At 46.3% G+C, this 16,217-nt stretch overlaps 1 protein-coding gene across 2 annotated transcripts in view; it reads left to right on the top strand.

Annotated features, from left to right (window-relative positions):
- LOC139542997 (extracellular sulfatase Sulf-2-like) overlaps positions 1 to 16,217 on the top strand; it is a 267,301-nt gene that overhangs the window by 32,183 nt on the left and 218,901 nt on the right. The window contains exon 2 of one of the 2 annotated variants that reach the window (XM_071349056.1): positions 14,757 to 14,825. The exons of the other annotated variant lie outside the window; for it this stretch is intronic. The gene's annotated coding sequence lies outside the window, so the exon portion shown is untranslated. The remainder of the gene's footprint in view (positions 1 to 14,756; positions 14,826 to 16,217) is intronic. 2 annotated transcript variants of the gene reach the window in all.

Raw genomic sequence — 16,217 nt, 5'->3', positions numbered from 1 at the left:
GATAGAAAGGAATAGAGAGAGGGAGGTGAGAGAAGTGGAAAACAGAGTTTATGGAAGAGAAAGACAGAACAGCAGAGGGAAAGAGAGAAGGAGATTAGAGAGATGAGAGAGGGTTCCACCCCTCGCTCTCTGAAAGTGTGTGTTTGTATGGATTTGCTTGTGTGAGTGCTTGTGTGAGTGCTTGTGTGAGTGAAAGATTGAAAGAAAAAAGAGGACGGAGAAGAATGAGAGAGAAATATGGTTTGTTTGTGTATTGGGAAGTTTGCAGACACCATTCTAAGTGTTTTCCTTCAGTCACCAGCCATCCCTCCTGAGCTGTTCGCTCCTTCCTCCCTACTTCCTTCTTCCTCCTCTGTGTAGTTGTTTAGGGTAGAACTATACATCCATTCACTAGGGTCTCATACATACGGTCCCCTACCCAAACTGTTGTAGAGGAAATCAATTCCACGGTTTCAGATAACTTTCACCAGTAATGAGTGCTGTATTGATGCAGCAGTGATTACATTCATTATACTGTTAGAAGGATCCTAGGACAGAGAGAGAAGGAAAGCGAGAGAGAGATAGCAATAGAGGGAGACTGAGGTGAAAGGTACCTTGAGGGATAAGGATTTGTTTGTGTGTGAGTGTGAGTGAGTGAATGAGTGAGTGAATGAGTGAGTGAGTGAGTGAGTGAGTGAGTGAGTGAGTGAGTGAGTGAGTGAGTGAGTGAGCGTACCGCACCGGAGCACTAGCTTTAAGTACACAAATACAGTTGAAGTCGAACGTTTACATACACTTACGCTGGAGTCGTAAAAACTAGTTTTTCAACCACTCCACAAATTTATTTTGTGTCGATTAGGACATCTACTTTGTGCATGACACAAGTAATTTTTCAAACAATTGTTTACAGACAGATTATTTTACTTATAATTCACTGTATCACAATTCCAGTGGGTCAGAAGTTTACATACACTAAGTTGACTGTGCCTTTAAACTGCTTGGAAATTTCCAGGAAATTTGTCATGGCTTTAGAAGCTTCTGATAGGATAATTGACATAATTTGAGTCAATTGGAGGTGTACCTGTGGATGTATTTCAAGGCCTACCTTCAAACTCAGTGCCTCTTTGCTTGACATCATGGGAAAATCAGTCAAGACCTCAGAAAATAAATTGTAGACCTCCACAAGTCTGGTTCATCGTTGGGAGCTATTTCCAAACGCCTGAAAGTACCACATTTGTCTGTACAAACAATAGTACGCAAGTATAAACACCATGGGACCACGCATCCGTCATACCGCTCAGGAAGGAGACGTGTTCTGTCTCCTAGAGATGAACGTACTCGGGTGCGACCAATGCAAATCAATTCCAGAACAACAGCAAAGGACCTTGAGAAGATGCTGGCAGAAACAGGCACAAAAGTATCTATATCCACAGTAAAACGAGTCCTATATCGACATAACCTGAAAGGCCGCTCAGCAAGGAAGAAGCCACTGCTCCAAAACCGCCATAAAAAAGCCAGACTATGGTTTGCAACTGCACATGGGGACAAAGATCGTACTTTTTGGAGAAATGTCCTCTGGTCTGAGGAAACAAAAATAGAACTGTTTGGCCATAATGACTATCGTTATGTTTGGAGGAAAAAGGGGGAGGCTTGCAAGCCGAAGAACACCATCCCAACCGTGAAGCACAAAGGTGGCAGCATGTTGTGGGGGTGCTTTGCTGCAGGAGGGACTGGTGCACTTCACAAAATAGATGGCTTAATGAGGACGGAAAACCATGTGGATATATTGAAGCAACATCTCAAGACATCAGTCAGGTAGTTAAAGCTTGGTCGCAAATGGGTCTTCCAAATGGACAATGACCCCAAGCATATTTCCAAAGTTGTGGCACAATGGCTTAAAGACAACAAAGTCTGACCTCAAACCTATAGAAAATGTGTGGGCAGAACTGAAAAAGCATGTGCGATCAAGGAGGCCTACAAAGCTGACTCGGTTACACCAGCTCTGTCAGGAGGAATGGGCCAAAATTCACCCAACTTAATGTGGGAAGCTTGTGGAAGGCTACCCGACACGTTTGACCCAAGTTAAACAATTTAAAGGCAATGCTACCAAATACTAATTGAGTGTATGTAAACTTCTGAGCCACTGCGAATGTGATGAAAGAAATAAAAGCTGAAATAAATCATTCTCTCTACTATTATTCTGACACATTCTTAAAATAAAGTGGTGATCCTAACTCACCTAAAACAGGGAATTTTTACTAGGATTAAATGTCAGGAATTGTGAAAAACTGAGTTGAAATGCATTTGGCTAAGGTGTATGTAGACTTCCGACTTCAACTGTACCTCCTCACTCTCTCTGTCCCTCCCTCTCTCAGAGTCAGAGTCTAGTCTAATTACTGTAATTAAATAACCAGTTAACAGGGGTGTCTGTATGATATGGCCCTGGCAGGGGTGTCTGTATGATATGGCCCTGGCAAGGGTGTCTGTATGATATGGCCCTGGCAGGGGTGTCTGTGGATCCAGTGGTGTGTGTGGTCAGAAGAAGCCATGTCTACCGTCTGTCTACTGTCTGTCTACTGTCTGTCTACTGCTTACTGTCTGTTGTCTGTCTACTGTCTGTCTACTGCTTACTATCTGTCTACTGTCTGTGTACTGTCTGTCTACTACCTACTGTCTATTGTCTGTCTACTGTCTGTCTACTGTCTACGGTCTACTGTCTACGGTCTACTGTCTACTGTCTGTCTGTCTGCCTACTGTCTGTCTACGGTCTACTATCTACTGTCTGTCTACTGTCTACTGTCTGTCTGCCTACTGTCTGTCTGTCTGCCTAATGTCTGTCTACTGTCTACTGTCTGTCTGCCTACTGTCTGTCTGTCTGCCTAATGTCTGTCTACTGCCTACTGTCTGCCTACTATCTGTGTCTACCGCCTACTGCCTACTGTCTGTCTACTGCCTACTGTCTGTGTCTACCGTCTACTGCCTACTGTCTGCCTACTGTCTGCCTACTGTCTACTGTCTGTCTACCGCCTACTGCCTAATGTCTGTCTACAGTCTGTCTACTGTCCGTCTACTGCGTGTCTACTGTCTGTCTACTTTCTGTCTACTGTCTGTCTACTGCGTGTCTACTGTCTGTCTACTTTCTGTCTACTCCCCATCTACTGCTTGTCTACTGTCTGTCTACTTTCTGTCTATTATCTACTGCTGTCTACTGTCTGTCTACTGTCTGTGTACTGTCTACTGTTTGTCTACTGCCTACTGTCTACAGTCTGTCTGTCTGCCTACCGTCTGTCTACTGTCTACTGTCTGTCTACTGCCTACTGTCTGTCTGTCTGTCTGTCTGTCTGTCTGTCTGTCTGTCTGTCTGTCTGCCTACTGTCTGTCTACTGTCTGTCTACTTTCTGCCTACTGCCTACTGTCTGTCTATTGTCTACTGTCTGTCTACTGCCTACTGCCTACTGTCTGTCTGCTGTCTGTCTACTTTCTGCCTACTGTCTACTGTCTGTCTACTGTCTGTCTACTGCCTGTATAATGTCTACTGTCTGTCTATTGTCTGCTGTCTGTCTGTCTGTCTGTCTGTCTGTCTGTCTGTCTGTCTGTCTGCCTACTGTCTGTCTGTCTGTCTGTCTGCCTACTGTCTGTCTAATGTCTACTGTCTGTCTACTGCCTGTCTAATGTCTACTGTCTGTCTATCTGTCTGTCTGTCTGTCTGTCTGTCTGTCTGTCTGTCTGTCTGTCTGTCTGTCTGTCTGTCTGTCTGACTTCTGTCTACGGTCTAATGTCTACTCTCTGTCTGTCTGCCTGCTGTCTGGCTAATGTCTACTGTCTGTCTACTGCCAACTGTCTGTCTACTGTCCGTCTATTGTCTATTGTCTGTCTACTGTCTACTGTCTGTCTACTGTCTGTCTATTGTCTGTCTGTCTGTCTGTCTGTCTGTCTGTCTGTCTGTCTGTCTGTCTGTCTGTCTGTCTGTCTGTCTGTCTACTGTATGTCTGTCTGTCTGTCTGCCTACTGTCTGTCTACTGCCTGTCTAATGTCTACTGTCTGTCTAATGTCTACTGTCTGTCTACTGTCTATTGCCTGTCTACTGTCTACTGCCTGTCTACTGTCTACTGCCTGTCTACTGTCTACTGTCTGTCTGCCTACTGTCTGTCTGCCTACTGTCTGCCTACTGTCTGACTGTCTGCCTACTGTCTGTCTAATGTCTGTCTAATGTCTGTCTAATGTCTGTCTACTGCCGTCTGTCTGTCTGTCTGTCTGTCTGTCTGTCTGTCTGTCTGTCTGTCTGTCTGTCTGTCTGTCTGTCTGTCTGTCTGTCTGACTTCTGTCTACGGTCTAATGTCTACTCTCTGTCTGTCTGCCTGCTGTCTGGCTAATGTCTACTGTCTGTCTACTGTCTACTGTCTGTCTACTGTCTGTCTACTGCCAACTGTCTGTCTACTGTCCGTCTATTGTCTACTGTCTGTCTACTGTCTACTGTCTGTCTACTGTCTGTCTACTGCCAACTGTCTGTCTACTGCCTGTCTGTCTGTCTGTCTGTCTGTCTGTCTGTCTGTCTGTCTGTCTGTCTGTCTGTCTGTCTGTCTGTCTGTCTGTCTGTCTGTCTGTCTGTCTGTCTACTCTCTGTCTGTCTGTCTGTATGCCTACTGTCTGTCTAATGTCTACTGTCTGTCTACTGCCTGTCTAATGTCTACTGTCTGTCTAATGTCTACTGTCTGTCTACTTTCTACTGCCTGTCTACTTTCTACTGCCTGTCTACTGTCTACTGCCTGTCTACTGTCTACTGTCTGTCTGCCTACTGTCTGCCTACTGTCTGCCTACTGTCTGTCTGTCTGTCTGTCTGGCTGTCTGGCTGTCTGGTTGTCTGGCTGTCTGGCTGTCTGACTGACTGACTGACTGACTGACTGACTGACTGACTGACTGACTTCTGTCTACGGTCTAATGTCTACTCTCTCTCTGTCTGCCTGCTGTCTGGCTAATGTCTACTGTCTGTCTACTGTCTGTCTACTGTCTGTCTACTGTCTACTGCCAACTGTCTGTCTACTGTCTGTCTACTGTCTACTGTCTGTCTACTGCCAACTGTCTGTCTACTGTCTACTGTCTGTCTACTGTCTACTGTCTGTCTACTGCCAACTGTCCGTCTACTGTCTACTGTCTGTCTACTGTCTACTGTCTGTCTACTGCCAACTGTCTGTCTACTGTCTACTGTCTGTCTACTGCCTGTCTAATGTCTACTGTCTTAGACACTGTCTGGCTAGACATCTACTGTCTAATGTCTGACTTCTGTCTACGGTCTAATGTCGACTGTCTGTCTACTGTCTGTCTACTGTCTGTCTACTGTCTGTTTACAGTCTACCTACTGTCTACTGTTTGCTGTCTGTCTACTTTCTGCTATCTGTCTACTGTCTGCTGTCTACTGTCTGCTATCTGTCTACTGTCTACTGTCTTTCTACCGTCTGTCTACTTTCTGTCTACTTTCTGTCTACTGTCTGTCTACTGTCTGTCTACTGTCTACTGTCTGTCTACTGTCTGCTGTCTGTCTACTGTCTACTGTCTGTCTACTGTCTACTGTCTGTCTACTCTCTACTGCCTACCGTCTGTCTGCTGTCTGTCTACTGTCTGTCTACTGTCTACTGTCTGCTGTCTGCCTACTGTCTGTCTAATGTCTACTGTCTGTCTACTGCCTGTCTAATGTCTACTGTCTGTCTATTGTCTGCTGTCTGTCTGTCTGTCTGTCTGTCTGTCTGTCTGTCTGTCTGTCTGTCTGTCTGTCTGTCTGTCTGTCTGTCTGACTTCTGTCTACGGTCTAATGTCTACTCTCTGTCTGTCTGCCTGCTGTCTGGCTAATGTCTACTGTCTGTCTACTGCCAACTGTCTGTCTACTGTCCGTCTATTGTCTATTGTCTGTCTACTGTCTACTGTCTGTCTACTGTCTGTCTACTGCCTGTCTATTGTCTGTCTGTCTGTCTGTCTGTCTGTCTGTCTGTCTACTGTATGTCTGTCTGTCTGTCTGTCTGCCTACTGTCTGTCTACTGCCTGTCTAATGTCTACTGTCTGTCTAATGTCTACTGTCTGTCTACTGTCTATTGCCTGTCTACTGTCTACTGCCTGTCTACTGTCTACTGCCTGTCTACTGTCTACTGTCTGTCTGCCTACTGTCTGTCTGCCTACTGTCTGCCTACTGTCTGACTGTCTGCCTACTGTCTGCCTACTGTCTGTCTAATGTCTGTCTAATGTCTGTCTAATGTCTGTCTACTGCCGTCTCTGTCTGTCTGTCTGTCTGTCTGTCTGTCTGTCTGTCTGTCTGTCTGTCTGTCTGTCTGTCTGTCTGTCTGTCTGTCTGTCTGTCTGACTTCTGTCTACGGTCTAATGTCTACTCTCTGTCTGTCTGCCTGCTGTCTGGCTAATGTCTACTGTCTGTCTACTGTCTACTGTCTGTCTACTGTCTGTCTACTGCCAACTGTCTGTCTACTGTCCGTCTATTGTCTACTGTCTGTCTACTGTCTACTGTCTGTCTACTGTCTGTCTACTGCCAACTGTCTGTCTACTGCCTGTCTATTGTCTGTCTGTCTGTCTGTCTGTCTGTCTGTCTGTCTGTCTGTCTGTCTGTCTGTCTGTCTGTCTGTCTACTCTCTGTCTGTCTGTCTGTATGCCTACTGTCTGTCTAATGTCTACTGTCTGTCTACTGCCTGTCTAATGTCTACTGTCTGTCTAATGTCTACTGTCTGTCTACTTTCTACTGCCTGTCTACTGTCTACTGCCTGTCTACTGTCTACTGTCTGGCTGCCTACTGTCTGCCTACTGTCTGCCTACTGTCTGTCTGTCTGTCTGACTGTCTGGCTGTCTGGCTGTCTGGCTGTCTGGCTGTCTGGCTGTCTGGCTGTCTGACTGACTGACTGACTGACTGACTGACTGACTGACTTCTGTCTACGGTCTAATGTCTACTCTCTCTCTGTCTGCCTGCTGTCTGGCTAATGTCTACTGTCTGTCTACTGTCTGTCTACTGTCTGTCTACTGTCTACTGTCTGTCTACTGCCAACTGTCTGTCTACTGTCTGTCTACTGTCTACTGTCTGTCTACTGCCAACTGTCTGTCTACTGTCTACTGTCTGTCTACTGTCTACTGTCTGTCTACTGCCAACTGTCTGTCTACTGTCTACTGTCTGTCTACTGTCTACTGTCTGTCTACTGCCAACTGTCTGTCTACTGTCTACTGTCTGTCTACTGCCTGTCTAATGTCTACTGTCTTAGACACTGTCTGGCTAGACATCTACTGTCTAATGTCTGACTTCTGTCTACGGTCTAATGTCGACTGTCTGTCTACTGTCTGTCTACTGTCTGTCTACTGTCTGTTTACAGTCTACCTACTGTCTACTGTTTGCTGTCTGTCTACTTTCTGCTATCTGTCTACTGTCTGCTGTCTACTGTCTGCTATCTGTCTACTGTCTACTGTCTTTCTACCGTCTGTCTACTTTCTGTCTACTTTCTGTCTACTGTCTGTCTACTGTCTGTCTACTGTCTACTGTCTGTCTACTGTCTGCTGTCTGTCTACTGTCTACTGTCTGTCTACTGTCTACTGTCTGTCTACTCTCTACTGCCTACCGTCTGTCTGCTGTCTGTCTACTGTCTGTCTACTGTCTACTGTCTGCTGTCTGCTGTCTGCTGTCTGCTGTCTGTCTGTCTACTGTCTGTCTACTGTCTACTGTCTGCCTTGTTAACGTCATTAAAAACAGCAATACAGAACACAAAGGCTGATCCTGCTGGCTGCAGGCCAGTGTCTAACAAAGGACCAGCGTCGTTACTCAAACCCCATCCATCCCTGACTCCTCTCCTACTGAAACAAGCTGCACAGCCAGACAGCTTTTGAAATGGAGATTTGCAAATAATGAAAACAACAGACAGTGTGAAAAGTGATTCCACATTGACAGGACAGGAATTGGTTGGTTCTATCCCTCTGTTGGCTTATAGTTCTACCCTTACATTCACAGTGGTATTTCATCTGGCCAATCAGGATTCCCCAAAACCCAAATAAGGACAGTTCAGCCCCTGCTCTTTACTGCAGGTCAAGGCATTATGTTTTTAAACATGTTTCTCAAGTCCTAAGGTTTTCCCCTCTTGGCTTTTCTGACTCTAGGGATGGACATCAAGGACAAGTCTGTCCTCCTCCGGTCACTCACAGCTGACTGACAGACATCTACATGGAAAGGGCTCTCAGAGGGCCAGGGTCAGAGACGGTGTGTGTGTTTGTCCTCTTGTGTGTGTGCATGCATGTGAAGTTCCAGTCACATTGGCTGATGAGTACCTGACAGCTATGGCTCAGCTATGGCTCAGCTATGGCTCTTTTGAGAAGGTGGTGGGTTTACTTGTGTATCTCATCTTTCCTTACTACTCCTCTCATCTTTCCTTACTACTCCTCTCATCTTTCCTTACTCTTCCTCTCATCATTACTCACCGCTCCTCTCATCTTTCCTCACTCCTCCTCTCATCTTTCCTCACTCCTCCTCTCATCTTTCCTCATCCTCCTCTCATCTTTCCTCACATCTCATCTTTCCTTATCCTCCTCTCATCTTTCCTCACTCCTCCTCTCATCTTTCCTCACTCCACCTCTCACCTTTCCTCACTCCTCATCTTTCCTCACTCCTCCTCTCATCTTTCCTCACCCCTCCTCTCATCTTTCCTTACTCCTCCTCTCATCGTTCCTCACTCTTCCTCTCATCTTTCCTCACTCCTCTCATCTTTCCTCACTCCTCCTCTCATCTTTCCTCACTCCTCTCATCTTTCCTCACTCCACCTCTCACCTTTCCTCACTCCTCATCTTTCCTCACTCCTCCTCTCATCTTTCCTCACCCCTCCTCTCATCTTTCCTTATCCTCCTCTCATCTTTCCTCACTCCTCCTCTCATCTTTCCTCACCCCTCCTCTCATCTTTCCTCACTCCTCTCATCTATCCTCACTCCTCCTCTCATCTTTCCTCACTCCTCTCATCTTTCCTCACTCCACCTCTCACCTTTCCTCACTCCTCATCTTTCCTCACTCCTCCTCTCATCTTTCCTCACCCCTCCTCTCATCTTTCCTTATCCTCCTCTCATCTTTCCTCACTCCTCCTCTCATCTTTCCTCACTCCTCTCATCTTTCCTCACTCCTCTCATCTTTCCTCACTCCACCTCTCACCTTTCCTCACTCCTCATCTTTCCTCACTCCTCCTCTCAGCTTTCCTCACCCCTCCTCTCATCTTTCCTTACTCCTCCTCTCATCGTTCCTCACTCTTCCTCTCATCTTTCCTCACTCCACCTCTCATCTTACCTCACTCCTCATTGTCATCCTCCTCTCATCTTTCCTCATCCTCCTCTCATATTTTCTCACTACTCATCTTTCCTCACCTCTCCTAATCTTTCCTCACCCCTCTTCTCATCTTTTCTCACTACTCATCTTTCCTCACCCCTCCTCATCTTCTCTCACTCCTCATCTTTCCTCACTCCTCATCTTTCCTCAGCCTCCTCTCATCTTTCCTCACTCCTCATTTTTCCTCACCCCTCCTCTCATCTTTCCTAACTCCTCCTCATCTTTCCTCATCCTCTTCTCATCTTTTCTCACTCCTCATCTTTCCTCACCCCTCCTTTCATCTTTCCTCACTCCTCATCTTTCCTCACCCCTCCTTTCATCTTTCCTCACTCCTCATCTTTGCTCACTCCTCCTCTCATCTTTTCTCATCCTCCTCTCATCTTTCCTCACTCCTCATCTTTACTCACACCTCCTCTCATCTTTCCTCATCCTCCTTTCATCTTTCCTCACTCCTCATCTTTCCTCACCCACCCTCTCATCTTTCCTCATCCTCCTCTCATCTTTTCTCACTCCTCATCTTTCCTCATCCTTCTCTCATCTTTTCTCATCCTCCTCTCATCTTTCCTCACCCCTCCTCATCTATCCTCATCCTCCTCATCTTTTCTCACTCCTCATCTTTCCTCACTCCTCATCTTTCTCACCCCTCCTCTCATCTTTCGTCACTCCTCATATTTCCTCACTCCTCCTCTCATCTTTCCTAACTCCTCTCATCTTTCCTAACACCTTCTCTCATCTTTCCTCACCCCTCCTCTCATTTTTCCTCACCCCTCATCTTTCCTCATCCCCCTCCTCTCATCTTTCCTCACCCCTCCTCTCATCTTTCCTCACCCCTCCTCTCATCTTTCCTCACTCCTCCTCTCATCTTTCCTTACTCCTCCTCTCATATTTTCTCACTACTCATCTTTCCTCACCTCTCCTAATCTTTCCTCACCCCTCTTCTCATCTTTTCTCACTACTCATCTTTCCTCACCCCTCCTCATCTTCTCTCACTCCTCATCTTTCCTCACTCCTCATCTTTCCTCATCTTTCCTCAGCCTCCTCTCATCTTTCCTCACTCCTCATTTTTCCTCACCCCTCCTCTCATCTTTCCTAACTCCTCCTCATCTTTCCTCATCCTCTTCTCATCTTTTCTCACTCCTCATCTTTCCTCACCCCTCCTTTCATCTTTCCTCACTCCTCATCTTTCCTCACTCCTCATCTTTCCTCACCCCTCCTCTCATCTTTCGTCACTCCTTATATTTCCTCACTCCTCCTCTCATCTTTCCTAACTCCTCTCATCTTTCCTAACACCTTCTCTCATCTTTCCTCACCCCTCCTCTCATCTTTCCTTACCCCTCCTCTCATTTTTCCTCACCCCTCATCTTTCCTCATCCCCCTCCTCTCATCTTTCCTCACCCCTCCTCTAATCTTTCCTCACTCCTCCTCTCATCTTTCCTCACCCCTCCTCTCATCTTTATCTTTCCTCACTCCTCCTCTCATCTTTCCTCACCCCTCCTCTCATCTTTATCTTTCCTCACCCCTCTCATCTTTCCTTACCCCTCCTCTCATCTTTCCTCACTCCTCCTCTCATCTTTCCTAACTCCTCCTCTCATCTTTCCTCATCCTCCTCTCATCTTTCCTCACTCCTCATCTTTCCTCACTCCTCCTCTCATCTTTCCTCACTCCTCCTCTCATCTTTCCTCACTCCTCCTCTCATCTTTCCTAACCCCTCCTCTCATCTTTCCTCACCCCTCCTCTCATCTTTCCTTACCCCTCCTCTCATTTTTCCTCACCCCTCCTCTCATCTTTCCTCATCCCCCTCCTCTCATCTTTCCTCACCCCTCCTCTCATCTTTCCTCACCCTTCCTCACATGTTTCCTCACCCCTCCTCTCATCTTTCCTCTTCCCTCCTCTCATCTTTCCTCACTCCTCCTCTCATCTTTCCTTACTCCTCCTCTCATCATTTCTCACTTCTCATCTTTCCTTACCCCTCCTCTCATCTTTCCCCACTCCTCCTCTCATCTTTCCTAACTCCTCCTCTCATCTTTCCTCATCCTCCTCTCATCTTTCCTCACTCCTCATCTTTCCTCACTCCTCCTCTCATCTTTCCTCACTCCTCCTCTCATCTTTCCTCACTCCTCCTCTCATCTTTCCTAACCCCTCCTCTCATCTTTCCTCACCCCTCCTCTCATCTTTCCTTACCCCTCCTCTCATTTTTCCTCACCCCTCCTCTCATCTTTCCTCATCCCCCTCCTCTCATCTTTCCTCACCCCTCCTCTCATCTTTCCTCACCCTTCCTCACATGTTTCCTCACCCCTCCTCTCATCTTTCCTCTTCCCTCCTCTCATCTTTCCTCACTCCTCCTCTCATCTTTCCTTACTCCTCCTCTCATCATTTCTCACTTCTCATCTTTCCTAACTCCTCCTCTGATCTTTCCTCACCCCTCATCTTTCCTCACTCCTCCTCTCATCTTTCCTCACCCCTCATCTTTCCTCACTCCTCCTCTCATCTTTCCTCACCCCTCATCTTTCCTCACTCCTCCTCTCATCTTTCCTCATCCCCCTCCTCATCTTTCCTCACTCCTCTCATCTTTTTCCTCTTTCTCCTTTATTATCACTCTATTGCATCCCATCCCCTGTGCAGGCAGGCAGGCGCTCTCCTCACTGCCTTAGAGAACTGAGGGAATCGTGTTCAGTTTGTAAATAAGGTGTATCGGTTAGGATTGAACTGGGATATTATAAATAAAGTAGTCAAAAGTTTAGTGTTTGGTCCCAGACATGCTAACCTACCCTGTTGTTGGTGAAGTTGAGAGGTTAGCATGTCTTTGGGGTTTGATATTTTACCCTCTTTTTACCCATTCATCATTATTCATGATTCATTCAGGATTATCCGTAACCATGGTAGCATCCACATTAATAACGTAGAAATGTTTAGAAACATATTCTATTCTTATTTATAATAAAAGTGACTCCAAAATGACACAATACATTATTTACCATTGATTTCTGTTGGGCTCAAAATAATCTGAAAAACCACCAAAACTAACTGCAAAATGCATCCCCAGCAAGTTTGTAGAGCTACTAGCATGATGTAGTCATTGAGTGCTAGGAATACGGGACCAAATACTACACTTAAGACTACTTTATTTGAAATAATGTTTAGGAGTGTCAATCATTTTCACCTCTTCCTTTTTAAGGATATAAAAAAAACTAGTTCAAGAAATCTCTTTCTCTGAGCAAATGTATTAGTATATTAACAATACCATTTCCCCATGTTTTTTTTTGCATACAATATAGCTCAGTATTTGAATGATTTTATTTTCTATAATGTTTGTGTTAGTGGTGTAGACTAGATTAATGTGTACCACACCTCAGGCTGAATATTTTAATAAAAACTGAGGTTTCCGTTTGATTACAATGTTGTAAGAATACGAAAAGGTTTAAAAGGCATTTGGAAAATTATAGATTTGTACTATGTTATCATCATAGATCTACATTTCTACACACAATATCTTTTTCATAGGCAACAAATCCTAAAAATATAAATACAGTTTGCAATTCTTCATTTCAAAGCCTGCTTAAAACCTTCCTGACCTCCTCCATGTGACAACGGCCCATAAATAAAGTACAGTCCATTGAGTTGGACAATGTAACTCAGTCAAGTGGACCACAAACCCAAAGGGTGATTCATTGACGTTGATCTCTTCACCTGTCCTCCTTGATCAGTAACCCCAAAAAATAACAACATTGGTCTGGGTTTGTGGTTTTTGAAAGGGAATCCACTATCTCTCTCAGTGAGGTGAGCTATGCTCGGCCCCACTGGAAGGTTAATGGTCGGCCGTGGTAAAGCTCTTATCTACTCCGAAGTTTTTTGTTGTTGTTGAGAAACAGAGGATAACAGTTTATTTCTCTTGACAGTTTATTTCTCCACTTGTATTTTTTGGCCAACCGCAAGTGACGAGCCAAATGAGTATCTAAATGTGTGCATGTTATATTATATTTCTTAAATGAATCCTTAGCTTTGTCTTTAATCCTCAGTAGAAGTTTGCCCGTTAAAACATTGTATTCGTTTCAGGATTGTGGGGGGTGGACTGTAAGGACATTAATTGGCCATCTTGTGTCGTTCAGTGAACCAGGAGCTGGCTGCTGTTCTGTGTTGCTACTAATTAAAAGAGCCTCAGATGCCGTGTGAATGTGAGCATCAACCAGCCTGGTCGGGATGGAGGGGCGGGTAATGAGAGAGTAAAGCTGTGTCTCAAATGACAACAAACCTGCTTTCAAAAAACAGATAAAGCAACACCTTACGGCACAACGCCTCTCCCCCATGTGACCTACTTGTTGTGTGTGTGTACTGACATGTGACCTACTTGTTGTGTGTGTGTACTGACATGTGACCTACTTGTTGTGTGTATGTACTGACATGTGACCTACTTGTTGTGTGTGTGTACTGACATGTACACTACGTGTAACGGATAGATGCACACACACATACACACCATGTTAATGTTTTTAAAATGTATGTCAATGGTAAAGTATTTTGTCTGAAATGTATTTTTTGTTATGAGTCGGACCACAGTAAGACTGGCTGTCGCCACTGGCGACGGCTAATGGGGATCCTAATAAAATCTCTAGTGACATCAAGTCTTTACTGCAGCCTCCATCTCAGAGCTGTAATTGTTTCTGTTCTTCACTTGGTCTCCTGAATGAGCATCTCTCCAGGCTCCCTGCTACCCCTCTGTGTAGCCAGGTCTTATAAAGATCCAGAGACGCTGGCTATTTGTCTCTGGGTCGTGTTGGCCGCTTTCTGAGCCCCCGCTCTGTTAATTGGGCAGGTTTTATTTCAGGGGCCCCACGGCACAGTGTGAATTGGCAGCACAAAGTGCAGCATGAAAAAAGATGGCAGAAAGTCTGTTTTTTTTTCATCCAATTGTGTCTCTCAAACCCTGACATCAGTATTCCGCTCAGACATGGAGTCTGACAAAAATATAAAAAGAGCAAAAGCGAGAGAGGGAGAATGGGTGGAAGGAGACAGAGAGCGGGAGAGGGGAGGGATGGAAGGGGACAGAGAGGGAGAATGGGTGGAAGGGGACAGAGAGAGGGAGAAGGGGTGGAAGGGAACAGAGAGAGGGAGAGGGAGAATGGGTGGAAGGGGAGAGGGAGAGGGGAGTGGTGGAAGAGGACAGAGAGAAAGGCAAACATTAAAGTCTTTTGATTGCAAATGCGCCTCTCCCTCCGTCCCACTCTCTCTCTTTCTCTCACCATCTTGTTTTAAAGTAGAACTGAGTCGAGCCGTAGGTGAAATGAGTCACTGCCAGCACGGGAGAGTGAATGAGAAAGAGAAGGAGAGACGGAGGAGTGGGTATACAGGATGCAAAGAAAGAGGCGCTTTGTTCTGACTTGTGCTTTGTGTTGGCCTTCTTCCTGAGATGACTCCGGCTCTGTTTGTGCTTGTTTTCATATAGCCTTGAGTCCAGCCGCTCCTCCATACATAAAGAGACTCATCCCCAGAGAACCCAGCCTTCCATTCACAGGTGAGTGACGGGGGGTGGTTAGAGACCTGATGAGGAACCGATGCTGAGGGACGGTGGTGTTGCTGCTGTGAGAAAGGGGGGTTTGGGGTTGAGGAGGTATCTGCTGCTGTCTCTGTCCTGTGCTAGCTAGGCTGAATCCCTCTGGCAGCGTCAGTGACGGCTGCAGAGAACTCTCGCTCACTCTGCAGTTTCACACAACACAACACAACACAACACAGTAATTTGTCAGGGGGACGGGCAGCAGGGAGCCTGTCAAAAGAGACACAGAGAAAGAGTGATAGAAGAGAGGGAACAACGATGGAGGATATTGAAGATTGAAAGGGTTGAACATGGGATGTGGGGCTGTTGGTCGGTCGATGTGGGGCTGTTGGTCGGTCGATGTGGGCTGTTGGTCGGTCGATGTGGGGCTGTTGGCCGGTCGATGTGGGCTGTTGGTCGGGTCGATGTGGGCTGTTGGCCGGTCGATGTGGGCTGTTGGCCGGTCGATGTGGGCTGTTGGTCGGTCGATGTGGGCTGTTGGCCGGTCGATGTGGGCTGTTGGTCGGTCGATGTGGGGCTGTTGGCCGGTCGATGTGGGCTGTTGGTCGGGTCGATGTGGGCTGTTGGCCGGTCGATGTGGGCTGTTGGTCGGTCGATGTGGGCTGTTGGTCGGTCGATGTGGGGCTGTTGGCCGGTCGATGTGGGCTGTTGGTCGGGTCGATGTGGGCTGTTGGTCGGGTCGATGTGGGCTGTTGGTCGGGTCGATGTGGGCTGTTGGCCGGTCGATGTGGGCTGTTGGTCGGTCGATGTGGGGCTGTTGGCCGGTCGATGTGGGTATGTCCTCCACCCATTACCCATGATGATACCCCAACAATGTGACCTGCTGAGGGGGAGGAACAGGAGCCTCACATTCCTGATTAATGATGAAGTATGGACTCTGTGTGCTGAGGGGAATGAGCAGACATGTACACACACACACACACACACACACACACACAGGTACAGCCCCTGGGTAGCTGTGTAGGAAAAATATAACTCAGTGAGTGGTCTATGAAGTTTGACCTATGATTCTCATCACTGATCTAAACCAGCGCATAACTGACTGCCTCTCTCTCTCTCTCTCTCTCTCTCTCTCTCTCTCTCTCTCTCTCTCTCTCTCTCTCTCTCTCTCTCTCTCTCTCTCTCTCTCTCTCTCTCTCTCTCTCTCTCTCTGAGGGAAATATGTGTCTCTAATATGGTCATACATTTGGCAGGAAGTTTCTCTCTCTCTCTCTCTCTCTCTCTCTCTCTCGCTCTCTCGCTCTCATTAAAATTAAGAGCAACATATGTTTACATTGCCAAAGCAAGTGAAATAGATAATTAACAAAAGTGAAATAAACCATACTATTATGTGCAAATGGTTAAAGTACAAAA

Source organism: Salvelinus alpinus, chromosome 17 (genome assembly GCF_045679555.1).
Source record: "Salvelinus alpinus chromosome 17, SLU_Salpinus.1, whole genome shotgun sequence".
Lineage (NCBI taxonomy): Eukaryota > Metazoa > Chordata > Actinopteri > Salmoniformes > Salmonidae > Salvelinus > Salvelinus alpinus.
Note: the sequence above shows the minus strand (reverse complement) of the source record. Positions and strands in the feature narration are given on the sequence as shown.